This window comes from Rhea americana, unplaced genomic scaffold (genome assembly GCF_003343005.1).
Source record: "Rhea americana isolate MKP2758 unplaced genomic scaffold, rheAme1 scaffold_39, whole genome shotgun sequence".
Taxonomy (NCBI): domain Eukaryota; kingdom Metazoa; phylum Chordata; class Aves; order Rheiformes; family Rheidae; genus Rhea; species Rhea americana.
In genome coordinates, this window is record NW_028186523.1 from 679,864 (window position 1) to 698,186 (window position 18,323).

At 38.3% G+C, this 18,323-nt stretch overlaps 1 long non-coding RNA gene across 1 annotated transcript; it reads right to left on the reverse strand.

Moving 5' to 3' along the window:
* Positions 1–12,874: 12,874 nt before the first annotated feature.
* LOC146591020 (uncharacterized) lies at positions 12,875–18,317 on the reverse strand. Its single transcript, XR_014896871.1, has 3 exons — positions 18,118–18,317; positions 13,660–15,665; positions 12,875–13,012 (listed from the first exon to the last, which is right to left on the reverse strand). It is a non-coding gene; the product is annotated as an uncharacterized LOC146591020 (long non-coding RNA).
* Positions 18,318–18,323: the final 6 nt, after the last annotated feature.

Genomic DNA, 18,323 nt, shown 5'->3' on the forward strand with positions numbered 1-18,323 from the left:
CATTATTATAAAATGACCATTTTACTCCTGACTATTATTCATTTTTCTCTTCCAGAACGTGACCTTCCCTGGGAAATGCACACTTAAATGGTTTAACAGCTATGAAAACAATGCATTATTTTTTTAAAGAGATGCTTTTTAAAAGCCAAGTGATATCTAGATATAAATACRTCTGGAATTGCACAGAGGAATAAGAGACAAATCTGTTCTAAATTGTTTGATTTAAATTTTTTGTCCTTTTATTTTCCAGGACAACATGTTTAGTTGGTAGGAGTGAGATGAGAAAGGAGAGAATTGTAGAGCTGAGAGTTGGGAGAGGTAGAGAGGGTAACAGTCTTCATGGGAAAGAGCAGTGCGTGTCCTGCTGTGGGRAGAAATAAAGACTTGAGGTATGAAGAGAGGATTAAAACAGGTAGGACAGCAAATGAAACAGGATCAATATTTAGAGGTGTAAAAATAAWAAAAAAAGAGATTTAGAGAATAAGAAACTAATATTTAAAGATGAGCAAACTCAATGAGGTGGTGTAAGCACTTCAGTTCAAGGTGGTTACAATGTGGTAAGAGGGGGGTTCATTACCCCTGTGGAAGGCCAAACAGAGGTTCACCTTGCCTAATTCTTATTGATTTGATTTCCATGGAGGCTGTGTTTAATTAGTCTTTTTAAATATATCCCCAATGAAATAATAATAATAAAATACTGCCTGCATTCCAGCTCCATGTTCTTAAAAAATAAAATGGGAACAGCCGTATTCTGTTAATCCTGGGAGATTAATGAAAGTGACATCATTAGAAGTATGTACCTGATTCTCCTTGAAATCAATGACATCGAGGTGTCTGACTTCCTTTGAGAAGCTCAGCCCAAGTAGCTTAGTTAAGGTCGCACTAGAAGTGCAGCAGGGAGGTGAGACCTGAATTTAGTGCCTCTGGCTATTCTTTTCAGTCTCTAGGATTTTTTAGTTTCTGGGACATATAGTAAATCTAGAGGCTCTTAACCTAAAGGCTTCCCAGTTTAGGAAGCAAGAAGAAGCTGGGAAGCAGCATGTCCAGTTGACCTAGAAAGGTTATACAACTTACCAGATATAAGCTAAAGAATATTGTTTTCTCTCTCCTTTTTCTCTTTTTTTATCCCCTTACTTTAGACTTTGGCTGAAATAAGACATACTAAGCTTAATATTTAGCTCTCTTGGAGCATGTTGAGAAAAGCCTTGGTGAATCTATACCTGTGCCAACCCCAAGCAGCACTCCACYTGGAGGAACCTGTTCAATGAAAGGGCATAGTGCAACATTTGGTTTCTTTTCTCCTCCTTTTTCTTTGTACTTGAGGCTATGACCCTAGAACACACTAGTGTAACGGAGAGAAAAGATGGGCATTGAAGAAAAGGTGCATTAAGATATAGAAAATGCATAGAAGATGTCAGGGCAAGAGACAATTGGCCTGAAAGAAAAAAAAAGATTAGAAAGAAAAAAAAAGGTTTYGCTTAAGGAAGTTTATACTATGCAGAATTTCAATGTATCATCTGATAAATGATTTCTCAGTAAAATGGAAACAAGAAAATRTCCTTGGCTCATAGTGGGTAAGAGGGCCTGAGAGGCCTTACACCCAGAGGGCCTATAAGGGAAGATTGTTTGAAAGCTCCAATGACAAGTACTTGCCCTATGGACAGCCCGTCACTAGGGACTCTTGGTGCCAAACTTTTTTCACCCCCTTGAAAGTCTTCTTTGTTGTTCTGAAAAGCTGGCAGCCATGTTAGAGTATCTTTATTTTGAAAGGAGATTCTGGAGGCTTTTTTAGTAACTAAAGAAAATGGCCTGTCTCTTGTTAYCTTCTGGTTAGTGAGTTTTGAAAGCACTAAATGATGTCTCTTTTAAAAACAAAAAACCCAAGCAAAACTGGCCATTCCTCATTTGGTTCCCAAATACATGAAATGCTTTTTTGTTTTGTTTTGTTTCTTAACAGTTCCCTACAGCAATCCACTAGATTAAGTTGAATTCTTTTTCAAAGAAAATAGCATACATCCATTGTAAATTTGTGTTTTCATTATGGTTTCCAGTACTGAGTAGATTCTTGTGTGGAATTCATGTCTCTGGGTACATGAGACATCACGTCTCTGTGTTGAAAAATATCCAGAATGAGGAAGCACCTTTTTTCCTTGGAGGGTCAAGGGGGAGTGAGAGGAGAGTTAAAAACAAGTTTTCTTTTTGATGCTGAGGCCAATTTTCAGCTATATTGTTACAGTTTTACTGAAATCGTATTCCTCATGTGGGAGGTGGCATCTTTTTTCCTATAATTTATATATTGTCTCTGTTTAAATTTGAAATAAGATTCAGCTGGAAATGTGATGTAGTGCCCAAGCTTAGCTAAACCAAGGGAGCGCTGTTATTGTGGAGCTATAACCTATAATCAGTGGAGATGGGTTCTGGAGAAAAAGATTGAAATCATACTTAAGTAATTTCTAAATGTAGCTTAAACCAAATCTAGACTGACTAGCGAACACAAGTTTTGCCCTGTGTCCGGTCTTCTGATGGTCCAGATCAGAAACCTGCCTGGATATRCTCTGATTCCCTTCTGACCTTCTCTCGGGGCTTCTCTCTAGTGGGATTCAGCACATGAAGGGATGGTCTGGTGGCAGATGTGCGAGCTGGGATTTGTTCAGGGAGATGACCTCTTTGCTGGGTGTGGGCCAGCATGATCCAGCAGGCTGGCTGAGCTGTGGGTCCTCCTGTGGTGTGCGGCATGCAACATCCCGCTCCTTCACTGGGAGCTTCCAGGGCTGACTCTGGCTCTGCTTGCCCCATCCCAAGAGTGCAGAAGGGCTTTGCAGCTCCTAAGAAGAGCTCTCGGCATCTCATGCAGAGTCCTAGTGCCATGCACACCCCAAATCCCAGCTCTTGGAGTTAGAGGATGCCCTCCAGGTTGTGAGAGAGAGGGGAGCGATGGGTCAGCTTCTGAGGGTCTACATCTCAGAGCAGCAGAACTACTCGCATTCTACTCACTTGAGATTTCTTTTTTTTTTCCTTTTCCTTTTCCTTTTTTTTTTTTTTTTATTTTAAAGGAAGGGTTTGATTTTGTATAAAACAATCTTTCTTTAATGTGACCAGGAGCAAATTTATCTTGTTAGCACTTATTTACAACTAACAATTCTCAATTAGCATCTGAGCCTAGATTCCCATTTCTATAAATCCCTAATGAGAGTATAAATTACTAATGAAGCAGCTAAATCTCTGGGCCAAAGTCTTACTTCATTTACACTATAGTGTAAATCTGAAGTGTCTCAGTTCATCTGAGCAGATTTACTTCACAATAAAACTGGTGTAACAGATACGCGAATGTATCCTCGAGGCTTTTATAGTGGGCAGCACGAAGTGATATTGTTCTGACTAATCTTCAGATTTAGGTGCTCTTAGTGAAAATGTCTCAAATGTTTCTGTAGTGTTGTGCTCAAACCTATTTGACTGATTTGTTTGTCTTAAGACTTTGACTCCTTTAAATGTTGTCTTTTTTCTTCTTATACTTGCTGGTTTTGGTGGATGTAGGATATGTACACCCTGAAATATTTTACACCTTTTCTTATAAGCAATAAAAACCTTCTACATTTATTTTTACTAACTTTTAACTTCCACATGGCATGCCTCATGAAAAACAGGAGCAATTTAAACTTCAGAAATGTAAGAATGGAAGTAATTCACAGTCCATTTTAAATATCTGCTTCTTTAAATGTCTCTAACTAATCTGTGATAGTATTAGCATGCACTGTAGCAAAGACCCAGACATAAACTTACCGTACTAGCTAACTATATGCTTGTCTTGAATGCTTTAAAAGCATGCTAACCTTCTGTCAGGCGCAGGTTATCTCGGCTACTGTGTTCATTCAAAATAAACCAGTGTTCTAAAGCTGCAGGTCTTTTAGGAAACCATCACAGTCTCCCCCCAAATGTAGACGGTTATGTACATCCTACTTGTGCCCATGCTGCTGTTTTTGAAGTAAATGGCAAAAAATTAAGTAGGCTTAGTTGGCATCAGAAACTCAAAAATATGTTAAGGGACCAATTTGGCCCAGTTCCGCTGAGTGCTGAGTGGTGTCTGCTCATCACATCTTGCATCACCATGTCTAGCAATGGTCTTTTGCATCCTGGACTCCCAGTGAGGCTGATGAAAGTTTAACCCAAATTAAAAACTACAGGATCCAGCCTCATGTTTGACAGATTTGAAAGGCTGAATATTACAGGTAAGAGCTGTACTTGTAGTCCAAACGTTAATAAAACACAGGTGGCAGCTGCCTGTGTTAGATTAGTAATGGAAGTAATGACTTCCTTTAGTTAAGATGCATTCAAAGAGTTTCTTGCAAAGTATCTGAAATAATTAATTAGAATTTCCAACTAATATTACATGGATGACAAAGTATAAGGTTAAAATTGTTATATTTGTGAAAAAAGAGAGTTGATGTTGTCACATTGAGTGACTAACATTTTTACTTTTCTCCCAAGTTGGGAAAGTTCAAACATGTGTTTATAAAGGAGAAAAGGCTACAAAATATTGAGGTACTGCCACAATTAGAATAAAAATTATTTTACAGCTGTTTTATTATRCTTTGTAACGTGGCATGTCTAAGTGAGTTCTATTATTCTTAGAGTATTAGCCCTGAAATTTTTTAGACTATTGTGTGCTCTATATTCTACATGATTGTGCTGGCTTACAGGCAATCGTAGGGAGTGAAAAAAAACCATAACTAGAAATAGCAGTAGTTACTTTGATTATGAAGTGAACTCYGAGGCTGAACACGTTTTTCTAGATCTCGGGATCTCTCTTCTTTCTAGAAAAAAATGCAAAGAGGTAATAAACTTGCTGTGTATTAACAAAAGATGCATATATTTAAGTTCTAACATAAAGCTTTAATACAGCAATCACATGTTAAATCAAGCTGTTTTTCTTGCTCCTGTGAAGGACTGAGCAATTGAAAGCTAGCAAAGGAAGTCATCCTCAGCAGAAGGCTGTCTGTCTCCTAGAAGGTCAGATCTGAGATACATAAGATGAGACTGGTCTCGTGGTTTATAGCTGCTGAAGCAACTGCTCTAGCCAGTTAGATAAGTTAGGACTGTTTATGTAAGGGCTCTCCCTGAAGTTATGATGTGATGCATCAGCTTTTTTTCTGAACTGCACAAAATATTTATTTCAAACCTTCCCGTGCCTGAAGATAAAACATAAATTTGGTGTCACATAGTTGGCAAAGGCAGTCTCAGAATTAGGCATTCTGAATTCTGCGTGGCATTTGCATGCTTTATAAATGGCTGTTTTAGTATAAAAACATAGTTGTCATCTTGCTAATATACCAATATGTAAATAGCAAAATGATGATATGCAAAAATGGAAGGATGAATATAAAACATTTGGTAACAGCTTACTTTATTTCTTGTAAATACTTCTTTTTTGGTGACATATTAAATAAACAATTGTAAGTAGAACAGTAACAATTTTTGTGAGCACAGTGATATCTGAATAGAAATGAAGACCTGGAAGAGATTCTTAAGTCTAATATTTGTCAAGAATTTGTCTTTTAGGTGTGTATTTTTTTTAATGTGATGAATACTTCATTCAGCCAGCTATTGTTTTGTGGTTATAAAAATACAGATAGATATGCTAATGAAATAAAATTATTTTTGCACAATTTGCAGCAACTAATATTGCCTTGAAATCTATTTTAATTGATTAAATGCAATTAAGGTTGAAAATGCAAAACCAATAGTTTAAATTCCTGGCTTTTTCTCATGCAGAAACAAAAACAAATTGAAAACAATAGAAAAAAATAAAAGCAATGTTTTTAAAGGTTCAACAGAAGTAATTAGTCAATAAAAACTACATTTCATTGTGTATACTGTATTTAGGTTTTACAGGAGGCATTTTTAGAGTTAACAATTTCATATATACCATAAGTAAATAGATGAGGAAGGATTTCTGTCAGACGCTGGGGTGACGGGTTTTAGTTTAAATCCTTAAGACAGATAGATAGAAGTAGATTAACTGGCCTTAATTATTTCATGTTCCCTGTCTGAGTGGTAACATGTTTCTGTGTTCAGCTAGAGTGTCCTAGCAGCCTGAAGCTGTAATGTATTTATTGCCTTTTGATGCGTCTTGTTTAACATTTGCTTAACACATTTATTCAAATGAGGCAGGGCATTTGTTTATCCCTTATCAAATGAAGTGGGACAGTTCTAGGACAAGAATAAACAGACAATATCAACAGAAGCACCTTAAGACTTCTTTTTAACCATAGGATAATGCTTACCAAAGAAAATATCAACCCTACTATGTCTGCTGGCCAAATCATTCCTTAGTTGAACTTCGGGTACCTTTTGTTTGATCTCTTGAAATGTAATAATCTTTAAAGGCTGTAAGAATGCCAAATACAACAAACAACCTTAAAGCCAAATCAAACTCCTCCTCCTGCCCCCAACCTGAAGCAAACTAACCGACCCAACCCTGGGAGCACCTAAACCAATAAAACACATAAGTAAACCTTACTTCTTTATGAAGCATGACAAGGCTTTAATTCAAGCTCTTAAAAGATAAAGTACAAAAAATATTTATCGTGACTTGCAATTGTTTGGATTATGTTGAATAACGAATTGGGCGAAGTGTAGCTTCTAAGCTTAATGCGATAGYGACACGCATATGTGCTCTGTAGAGTGGCCGTTCTCTCTAGTTTTCTCCTTCCTGTCCCCACTGAAATGAATCCTTACTCCATCCTGTGCTCGCCGCTTTGATTTCTATACCTAGATAAGAACTGCACAAAATCAGCAGCAGACTTAATTACAGCTGATATTTGGTTCTGACCTCAGTCGTCAGGCATCTTCTGTCCCTTCTCGTTATCTGCTTTAAGGATTAAGTGCCCAGACTTCCCCTCAGCTATATGTAGCACAGTACTGTAACGTCAGCGGGTCACACAGGTGCGTAGCGGTGATGGCTACGGAGGGTACGGGCAGAAGTCTGTTGGTGCTTGGAAACCAATCTGGCAACATACCCACAGTAATGTCCCGTGCAATCTTTACTTAGGAGTGTTTATGGCAAAACCTATACTTAAGTGTTGCATACATGTGAAATGTGTTTTTAAATACGAAAGAGAGAGGACTCCCCCTCAGAAATTACCCGCTAACCCTACAGCAGTGAGTATTCTCACATAAACACGCTAATCTCCAGAGAGCAGGAGAGGAAAAGATGTCTTAAAAATTATGGTGATTTAATTTTATTTTGCCCTAGAATGACATTCTCCTGAGTATTTGTGAAAATGAAGATGAATATGCAGGGCTACATTTGGTTGATTTCGCGCCAGATGGCCAGTTGCAGAGGCTGAACTAAGCTGAACTGATTGATTCGTTTTTGCCATATTGCATGCTGGCGTTTACCAGAGTTCACATGATTCAAACACTAACATTTTTGGTACTCTCTCTTTTTATTTATTTATTTTATTCTCGGTTTCTTGGGATGACCTCTGCTACCATAATGGATTCTTCCTCCTCTATTTTTCTGTTTCAGTCTTTAGGGGAATTACTTGTTTCCCCAACAAACTGGTTTTGCCTGTGTATGTATGTGTGTGTGTCTTAAAAAAGATTTCATAAACTACTCATATAGGTAGAGAAAGTAGAAAATACAGAGGGCAGATCTGCATTATAGAGTTTTTTTTCCTCGGAGGTTTGGTTTTACCTTTCACTAATTTATTATATGTGAACAGAAAATATAACATYTTGTATTGAGACGGAATTCTTAACATTCTATGGTTTCAATTTGCTTAGTATTTTTGGGGCCATCCAGCAACTCACTTAAGTTCCCAGTGTTCTAACCATGGAGATGTTCCATTAAAAGCTAATCAAGATGAAATCTGTAGAGTTACACAGAAATTATTCCAGAAACCTAYGAAAATCAGTAGAACATAAAATGTTTCTCTTTGTTTTGAACCATTTTATGGACATCTACAATAAAGAATACATAGGCAGTAGTATATAGTTATGAATCCATACATATGTGTCTTATGATATGTGAACGTGCATAGGTGCATCTTAAAATTCACAGCTGATATAATTTAAGTGAAGATTTAAAAGAGCTAATGGAAATAGATTTTCTTGTTAATTTCTATAAGCTTTGGAGAGATTTCAGTAAAACTTTACAATAGCGTTTTYCTATGAAAGTGGCATTGTATATACTTTGATTAATTTCTATACATATGTAAAGCCTGTTAGAATATGAAAGGAAGATCTTCTCAAATGAATTTTTATTTCTATAAAATACGATAGTTTGATCATTTTGTAACAGGCAAAAAAAGCTCTGAACATATTCTATGAAGTATAAATAGAGCAGTCCTTTGGCAAAAGAACATCTACATTTGTTAGAGGACTCTTTCTTTTCACTCTGTAAGTAACAATGACTCTTATTTAGGCCACATGATTTTAAAGCAGAGTTCCTCACTGGTCTCTTATGTAATGATAGCTGTACAGGGTCAGATGAGAGGAAAGAAGTGATGGGATTTAGGCTTTGTGGACAGCAGTACCATCGATTAGCAGTAGAAATTTGGATCAAAATGTTAGTGTGAAAGAAAACAAAGAGAAGGTTAAATCCGACCCCCAAAAGAAGTCCATGAGAATTTTATGGTGGGCCTGAAAGGTGCTGAGATTTTGCACAGAGGAACACGGTGTGGATCTGAGGAGGCCAGAAGGCGTTCAGGCAAACTAGTGATGGAGGACTGGCTTAATATCTATGTTAGGGTAGTGTCCACACAGTGCTTTAGGGCGCAAATCCCCTGCCTGGCTTGCGAGACTGACACAYGCTCAGGTGCAGGTAGGAATCTTTCAGATTGCTTCAGGAAAGATATTTGTGCTTGCTGGCCACAGTGGGTCGTAGGATTTCTCCAACAGCTACGCCTACGGAAGGCAGGGTTCTTCCCCAGGCTCCAACTTCACTTTCTGTCCACTCTTTTCCATATTCCCCGTCTGATTTTGCTCCCCTCACCCAGCGTCACCGTGCCAGCTGCTCTGCTGCACACGGCAGCACAGGGGCGACAGCCTTATTTGCCCTGTGTTGCACTTTCRAAGAAGCCCTTCAGCCCCCTGCCTGAAATGCTGCCTCCCGGCAGCCCCAAAGCTCACTCAGGGGCATGCCCTAGTGTATGCACGCAGCCAGTGATGTGGGGCAGAGGGATGGGGAGAGGATTTAGCTGTAAGGGGAATGCTGATTAAAAAAAAAAAATGATTAAAAAGTGGGTAGAAAACGGTTTTTCAAATATCTAAAACACTCTGAATTTACTCATAAACCCAAAACACTTGGAACTTTTTCAGAGTTATTTTACCAGCTGGCCCAGTGAAAAAGGCATATCACGGACAGAGTCATAAAGTTTGCTGTATGCCTCACCCTGGAGTCTCCTGACACTTTTACTCCAAAATGCATGGTGGGATTGACATATATATCTCACCTCTTCTCAACAATTCTCTGCACATCTTTTGTCACCTATAAACAGTTCTGTGAGTCAAACAGAGCAGTCAGAAACCTAGTCTGCAGGATTGAAAAGGATTAAAAAGAGTGAACCTACAGTACTTTATTGACCTAGGTCCTCACATTAACCTGATCTGATCCTTTAATTACTATGAATAGAATAGGGCTTACAGTCCTACTTAATAACACCCCATGCTTTTTATTCTATAAAGAGCTTTGCTATTCATGTGGCCTCTTCTTTTCAGATTTACAGATTTGTAGCAAGAAGGAATGCATGGGGTTTTCCTGGCAACTCCAGGGGAGAAAGCTACCTAATGTGCATGTGTAGGATGTTGCAAAGCATACTACAACCTTTCCATTTTGAAAAGTTATTTGGAAACCAGCTCTCATTTAAGTTATTTATTATTTGGAAGGAAGGGAGAAAGCAGAAAAGGCAGCCAAAACATAACATCTTAATTTTATAAAGGCAGTAGAACTAGCTTAAAGTAGTTTCTGCACTAATCGGAACTGCAATCAAACTAGATACAAACTTTTTCCCTCTAAACTCATTTTCTAGCCTCCCCAAAGACTCAGAGAACCAGTATGTTATTGTAATCTAGGCAGACTGATATATACACAAATTATCATATATGAATGATATACGATACTATAATTAATAATTGGTATTTTCTCTGAATTCAGGAAAACAGCTGCAGCCCACTGATAAGGTAACATTATGAGAATAAAATCAAAGCTGAGCATTAATGATTATAATTTGTTGTGATCGAGAATGGTGAAATAATCATTTTATTTCTTGAAGTGAACAGAAATGTGAGTAAGCCACTGGGTTAAAATGAAAAGGAGATACAGGTTGTGATTAAGAGCCTAAGGCTTGTGCTGAGTAGTGTAAAAAGCAGGAGCAGTTTCTCTAGTTTTTACATGAACACGCTGTGCCTAGCGTCCTGTGCATGTCCTCTGCTGGGCTGTGGATCCAGTCAAATCTAATTTTGCAGTAAAGATGGAAAGAGTGATCCAAGAAAAGTAGCAGATTTGGTTTTTGTTTTTCGTTTCCTTTTTTTGGGAAGGAGGTGGAGGAAGAATGAAGGGGAGAGAGAGAAAAAGAGAAGGAAGAAACCAATCAAAAAGTGGTGAAAGTGGCAGGAAGAACACAACCAAATGCAACTTTTTCTCCTTATGTGGTCACTTGAAATATAATTTGCCTGAGAACACAAGCCTTTGACTATTGTACTTATGAAAAGATCATAGTTGTATTCTTATTTTAGAAGGAAGGCTACATGGAAGGGAAAGTGAATATTCTGTCAATATTTTGCCATTTCGAAGTTTTTCTCTTTATTAAGGAACACTTCTTAGCATGATTTTAATGCTAAAACTTGATTAACATGCAAGCAACAATGAAACTGGTCTAATTTTATTTTACAAAAATTGCTGTAAATAGCACTGTTAGTAAAATAAATACTGAAAGAATGTGTATTTGACAGCAAAGATCTATTTAAAAATATTTTATCACAATTCCTTAGCTTTCACAAGACAGGTATTGTTAGGAGTCAGTCTGATTAGTCTATCAAAGACATATTGTTGCCTCCTTCTCCCCCACCCTCCGCCCCCTTGAAGATAGCATAATCTTTACTATGCTTTTAAGGAATAAGAATTTAAATTGAAGCAAACCATGAAACTGCCAAAGCATGCTTATTATTGACAGCTTATATGAAAATGATTGCTTAAAATTCCACCCCACAGACAGACAGACACACGTATATAATCCCTACTTTAGTGTTATAGTCTTGCTCTCTGCTGCTGCTGTATACAGCTGTAATCTCAAAAGAGCATTTATTAAATGTGAAATATTATATGTTTCTCTGGTCGCCTTCCTTGATTGTGTTCATAGAGCCTTGTTGGGCAATTGATTACTCTGTGCACAATCCTGCTGCTTTAGGTATTAATGGCAAAACCCCCATTGTCTTCAGGATTTAGGCCCTTTATGATTTTTTAAAGTTCATTATATTTCGCAAGCAACTGAGTTTAAAATCTGTGATTGGAAAGACTTAYCCCTTACATCTTCGTGTGAAATCTTTTACCTTTAGAATGAAAAAGCATTTGGAAACTGTAGGATGGTTTTGATCTGTGGGATTAAAAGGAATCAGCACTGAAAATGGATTCACATCTTTTTCTTTTTGGGTACCCAGTACTTGAGGGGAGGGGGAGGAGAGAAAAAATAACAGCTGATTTAATATAAATGGGCTGAATTCCCTCTCCTGGTGGGTCTTTCAAACCTCCGGTTTCTGTTCTTGCCATTGCTCTGTGAATATCCCCCTCCCCTCTTCGTTAAAAGGCACTTCCCATGAAAGCCTACAAAAGCAGCTTTCAATCTGATTAAGCTTCTCCCGTAAAAAGTATAAAAATTGGGATACATTTGGGTCAGTATCACCCCTCTATTCATCTGACTTAATGTGACTAGGCTGTTTAATAAGGAAATTGTACACGAACGAGGGAGGGTCTTGCGGTCATTAGGGCTACAGAGAATTTCATTTCCAAGGCCGCCCGCGACGATAGCGCGAGGCCACRTCACTGGAAAGGCCAGCGGAGCTTGCCATATTGCTAGGCATAGCATTGGCAGGGAGCAATTTGCCAGCAGTACCGCGGAGCGAGCTGCTGCTCGACTGCGGTGGTGGGAAGAGTCGCCCGCTGCAGCGCTCAGGTGCGACTGCGTTAGCGTGGCGCGTCCGAGCCCTGCGCCTCGGTCCGCCTGCCTGCGAAACGGGCACGGGATAATTCGTTTCAGAGGGGCTTTGCGAGGGAGGTTAAGCACCTGAACAACTTTCCTAGTGCTAGCTGTTCCTCAGCGTCGTAGCCACGTCTCTCACTTGCCCATCTATAGAAATGAGTATTCTATTTGCCCCTAGCAGATTAGCATTTATTTGGGATATTTGTGAAGCACTTTACGAGGGTGCTGTGGTCTGTGAGTGACATATGTAAGCATGTTAACAGGGCAGCACTGAAAAATAAGCTTGAATTGGAACTCAGGTTTGTTTCTGCCCTCGCAAGAGATTTGGAACCTTGCATAGTATTTTTTTGTTCAGTACATTGCAATGTGGAAATGTAATCTTTACTGCTAAATGAATGAATGATTGGTGTTGCTTGGGGCACCGACTAAAAACTGTTTTCACGTGAAGTCTGTGTATTGTTGCTGTTGCAGTTGCCCTGTTGTTTTATTAGCTTTGAACAACGCTGGACTACTTCCTAAATCTAATAATCTCTGTAAAGTGTCTTCCCTCAGTAGCATCTCTGATAAAGGAGAGTGGATTCTAAAAATACAACACAAATATAAAATACAATATTATGATAACAGCTTCCAAAAACTAGCCAAAACCAAACAAGTAAAAAAAGACGCAGACAACTTAGAAAGGGAAAAGAAGAAAAGGCTTCAAATGTTAGTTTTTAATCACTTTGTGTGTGTATTATGATTTAATCTGCTAACAGACATGTTAAGTACAGCACAGGATKTGGTAGATATTTCAGCGCCAGCTGCACACTCTTTTTCTATAGAGGAAAAGAGAGAATTAACCAAAAATATTTATTCAAATTATTAGTTGAATTATAAAAAAGCATATTTCCTTTTTTTGTAATGGCCATCTTCTGTCAGTAAGCCTGTTTAAATATGAGTTGTTTTAAATACCATAACTGTTTTGTATATTCCTTTTATTAACTAAGCATCTTATGATCTTTGAAGAGGAGGAATAGCCCTCGAGACAAAAGCATTTTTCTGGGGTGTGTGTGTGTGGATGTCTGCATATGCATATATAGATATGCATGTGCACAAGGCAAAGTGCTTCACAGATTCATAATGAGAGAACAAATTCCCTGGTTTTCATTTGATTTCTAAATGCAAAAAATATGAATTCTGCTTTCAGAAAGTCAAATAAGCCTTTTCTTGCTATGTAAGCAGAAGATATCTATTTTTGAATTATAATTTTTCATACCAGTGACTTTTACATGAAGTAACATTCAAAAATGTTGTGTTTCACATTTGTTTAAACAATCATTGTATCTCTCAAAATATTTTCTTTGAAACTTTATGTACAAGTAATAACAAACTTGTATTGGAGCAGGTTCATATGATAATAACAGTATAAGGTTGCCTGATTATGCCAAAATGATATTGGAGAAAGAAGATTTTATTAACTTACTTAGAATGAATTCCATAACATCCATGAGCTTTCTCCCTCCAAATGGACCAAAGCTTCGTTAAGAGAATAGAAACCTGTTTTTAAAGGATACATACTAAAGTACAGTTAACTTGAAGCCTAAGAAACAAAGGATAATMATTATATTTCTTTGCCAGAAATATATTCTTTAATTTTACTTTTTACTTTTTCTTGTAAGCTTCCTGGCACAGCAGCTGCACCCTATCCCTTCGGACAGTTCGTGCCTCTGTTTTAAATAGTTTGAAAGGCAACCTCAGATCATGGAGCATCCTAGGAGCTGGGCTCAGTGCTGCTGCATCCTGTGTTTGTAAAATGTCATTTCTTCCTGTGTCTTGCTACAAGTAATGCCTAGATTCTGCCATTCGCATGTGGCTGTTGAAGCGCTACTCTTCCCAGTGATTTTAATGTGCATTTCACCTGACGAAAATATTTGTTCCAGATAGTATTTTGCCTGCTATGATTATATGCAGGAGTAAAATTCAAATGTTTTAGATATGCTGTTGTCAAAACACTGAAGTTTTTGATCCCTGTGTTTACAAAGCCAATTGTATGCCAGCTCAAGCAGTAACTTTTCTCCCTCTTTGACCATCCAAATAATTAGGAGTCAGAAGGAGCTGGTGGTAGGTAGTGGTATATGGTCCTCTGCTAATGTAACCGTTGCTTTTTGCTGAAGCATTTAGCCACAGATTGGACTCTTTCTGTTTTTGTCACGTAAAGGTTAACCGAATGAACATGCACGCAGGTGAATGTCCTTCAGCTTTTTTTCCTGGGCTCTGTCGCTTTCTCCTCTCCCACCCCAGAAGGGGATCCCAGCCTCCCGTTTAGGAAGTTCAAATGACTTCCTTGTGCGAAATCTGAAGAGGACTCGGAAAGTTTTTTTCCTAATGGCCACTTCACTCTAAACTATTTGCCGTTGTGCACAGAAGATTTTCCAAGCAATGTTGCTTGTATTTCTTAGGACAGAAGATTTTTTTTCCAAATATTTTTATTAGAAGTGTTTATTAGAATTTTTATTGCAAAAAGTTTTATTTGAAAATACGAGAAAAAGTGAATGTGTCCTCTATGTGAAAGGATATTTTGCCTAAGAAATAAACAAAAACACTAAGCCCCTTCTACTACTCTAGAAGCTTTAATACAAGTATTTATGTCAAAACATGTAAACATCTAACATTCTACACACCAGTAAATGGCAAATATTTCTCATAAAATGAGATATAAAAGTCCAGTAGTTTCAAAAAATTAAGTCAATCGATTAGGGAAAACCGTACTTAAAAACAGACAAACAAAACACCAAAAATCTGGTTTCAGTTTATAGTGGTTTAAAGAATATGTCCACTGTGGGGAAAAAGAGTTGACTCACATACTGAAAATGGTGGTATATTGCTAAGGCAGAAAACTTTGAAAAATGTTTTATTTTAAACATGATAGTTATTTAGATCAGAAATAGTTATCTGATAATTGGCAAAAAATGAGATTGAGAGAGCAATTGTGAAAAATTGACAATTTCAGATTTGGGAATTCTTTGCTTGGGAGAGAGGCTGTTCTTTTCACAAGATTTCTTACCCTTTCTCAAATACCAAATTTTCAACAAATTCAGGAAATCTAGTATTTTTGCATATGCCATACAACAAAACTTGAACAATGAATGCTTACTGTAAAAGCAACTTAATTTAGAGAAGTAGATTATTTTGATAAAAACAAACCATTTTCAGTAGGAAAATAGTGGTAGTTTGTTGTTTGAAAAGCACAGTTAGTTTAGCAAAAAATATTTTCTATTRCATAATGTAATTCCTTCAATTTTAAGTCTCTTTGCATTGCTTTGCAAATATTTTGCTCAGTTCTGTAAGATTTAGTACATCCGTACAGAGATGCAGTTTTATATATCTCTCTTGCTGTCATTTCCAAATGTATCCTATTCTGTATATTTTGAAAATGCCATCAGAAGTAAGTTAAATTTCTCACTTGAGTAAGGCTGCCTGGAATCGGCCCTGTTCAAAACAAAACAAAAGAAAAAGATATAGTAAGAGAATTCATACATGACTTGACCTCTTGTTTGTTCAGATACCATTGAGTTCCAAGAGTAAGTGGAAACAGCGCTGGCCATGCTTGTTTTACCAGACAAACCTTTTTTGACATGCAGAGGCTAAGTTTGTCTTTACTGCAGAGCAGCACTATTTGAAGACAAGATCACTGTCATCAGGGGGTTAAAGCCAGTTTTGAATTTGAGTTAATCCTTATGCTAATCTATTCTAAATATCCCTGCATAACTAACACTATATATTTAGAAGCAGAGTTTGTTGTTCTGGTTACCAGCTATTTTTTGATGATACAACAAAATAGGGCAGGATATAATTTTAAGGTTTATTTTGGCCTTTAGCTTTAAAAGGGTCAAAAAAAAGATTCAAGAATATTTTTGATTTGAATGGTCTATACCTGCACTTTGCAATCAGCCAATTTTTGTAAGCAGTGTATGGGCCTTAGGTATTAGCACTGCAAATGTTCATGTTGCCCCTCGGGTTCGGGATTGTTTTGCAATGATCACCCGTCCTGATTTGAAGATTGCATGRCAAGACACTATTAAAGTAAGGGCAAGGAATTCAATTTCTTGATGTCATTTTGCCTGGCCTGGTTTTGAAAATAGGTCAGTCTATGCTATCTGGATTTGTATATTATAACAGCACCTGCTAGCACTTTTGCAGTGAAGGGTCTATCCATACTTTCATTATAAGCCCTATTTTCAGGGGTTTATAGACTGCAGCTTGACCATAGAAATAAGCTTCAATCTAAAAGGTGGCATGCTAGGTCTCTTCTAAGGAACATGTTTCTTACACTGCAAATCTCAGCAGATATACGTGTTCAGCCATTTTTGGAGGAGTGAAAATTGAAAACACATTTTCAACTGTAATTTGGTATTGATAGTAGATTCTTTAGGAAAAAGCCACCATGCTATGTTTATCTTTTAATTGAAATGATATCTGGAAAGGCTGTATTTCTCATGCAAGTCTGGATAAGAATCTGAGCAGGTATAGGTTATGCACATTGGAGACTGTGCATATATGTTTTAATTATGCAAATCCACAGAAACAAATGCCCTTGTATAATAGAAAGATTTAATAGAGTCAAAAACTTGTTGTTTGAAAAGGTTTGTAAATAAATCATGTGGATCAGAATGACAAGTTTATGTTTACATACTTGTTTACACTGCTTTTGCCTATAACCTGCAATTGTTTCTGAGAGAGTCAGCATCACTCGGTGGCCTAATATTTTAAATAGTGAATAGATTCTCGCTTACACAACTGAATCAGCACAGCTGTGCAAATATGTGCATTTAAAATTGATTAAATGCTTCTACCTACACCTTAAAATTACCCAAACTAAAGCCTCTTGCTAATAGGAAATGCAGGTTTTTGCAAAAAAAGCTGCTAAGGTGCGTTTCTTCATCTGGCATCTACTTCCTGATATGTTTTTTACTTGTGTTTAATACGACGAGGGGCAGCCAGGCAGCAACCGAACAAAATGAAACTTCTTCTAAAGCAAAAATAAATACATCTAAAGCTAATAAAATATGCCGGGGTAGCGTTAAAGGATTGAGTGAAGACTGCAGATGTAAGGAAATTCAGGGTTAATGCTGCGTTACTTCATTTGGAAGTCAGCCCCGTTATGCCTGCTTGTTGCGGAGGTCTTCAAACACGGCGATCACCCGGAGACGGGGCAGAGGCTGCTGCAGCGCCCGGCGGGGCGAGCGGAGCGGGAAACTTCCAGATCGCTTAGGAGAAAACGTTCAAATCCCCCCACCCTTTTTTTTGGGGGGGGGGAGGGGCGCTGGCTCGAGGAGGAGGAGGAGGATGGGTGCTGGTCAGTGCCGTGGGGTGCAGCGTGGCACCCAAGAGAAGTGCGGATAAAACTTCCGTGCCTGGGACTGTGCCTCAGATATTCGGATTCCTAGAGGTGTTATTTTTACCTGGTACTCAGAATGCCCATCGGTAAACCAAAATCCCCCGTCCCCTGCAAAGCCAACAGTTTGCTGCTTAAATGGGTTTAGACTTCATTTTAATGGAAGTGAAACATAGTCGATAGAGGCAAATTAAAACCATATAATTTTGTAATCTTAGTTTAGCTATAATTGCGGCAATAAAACAGTGGAAAGAATAATTGTGGAACATATGTTTGTGAGTGACATTATCTAGGTGACTTCCCTTTTACGGCAATGTGCTGTCCTATTTGTCTCCCCCTCCCTATGTATTGGAATGACAAACCTGCGAGCCTGGAGTTAATGCTGATTGCAGCAGCTGCTTACACACCGAGTCGCCATGGCAACCGTGGAGGTTGCCACGCAACCATATTCTTTTAGGGACAGTGAAAATGCCCAAAGGCTTACTAAAAATACGTGGAAGGGGCGGGGGGGAGGAGAGGAAAAAAAAAAATCTTAAATTTCCTTACTGCTTCTAATGGTTGTGAGGAACTGTGCTGCCGCTCGAAAGCAGAGGTCGCGCGAATAAAAGCCCAGCCCCGACCTTCCACAAATTGCTTGCCATCGCTCCAGATCGCCGCCTTTATCGGCAGAGATGACTTCTGATCGATCGCAAGATTGGTAGCGAGCGCGCGGCGGCCCGCGCGGAGGGCGAGCTGCGGCGCCGGCCGCGGGG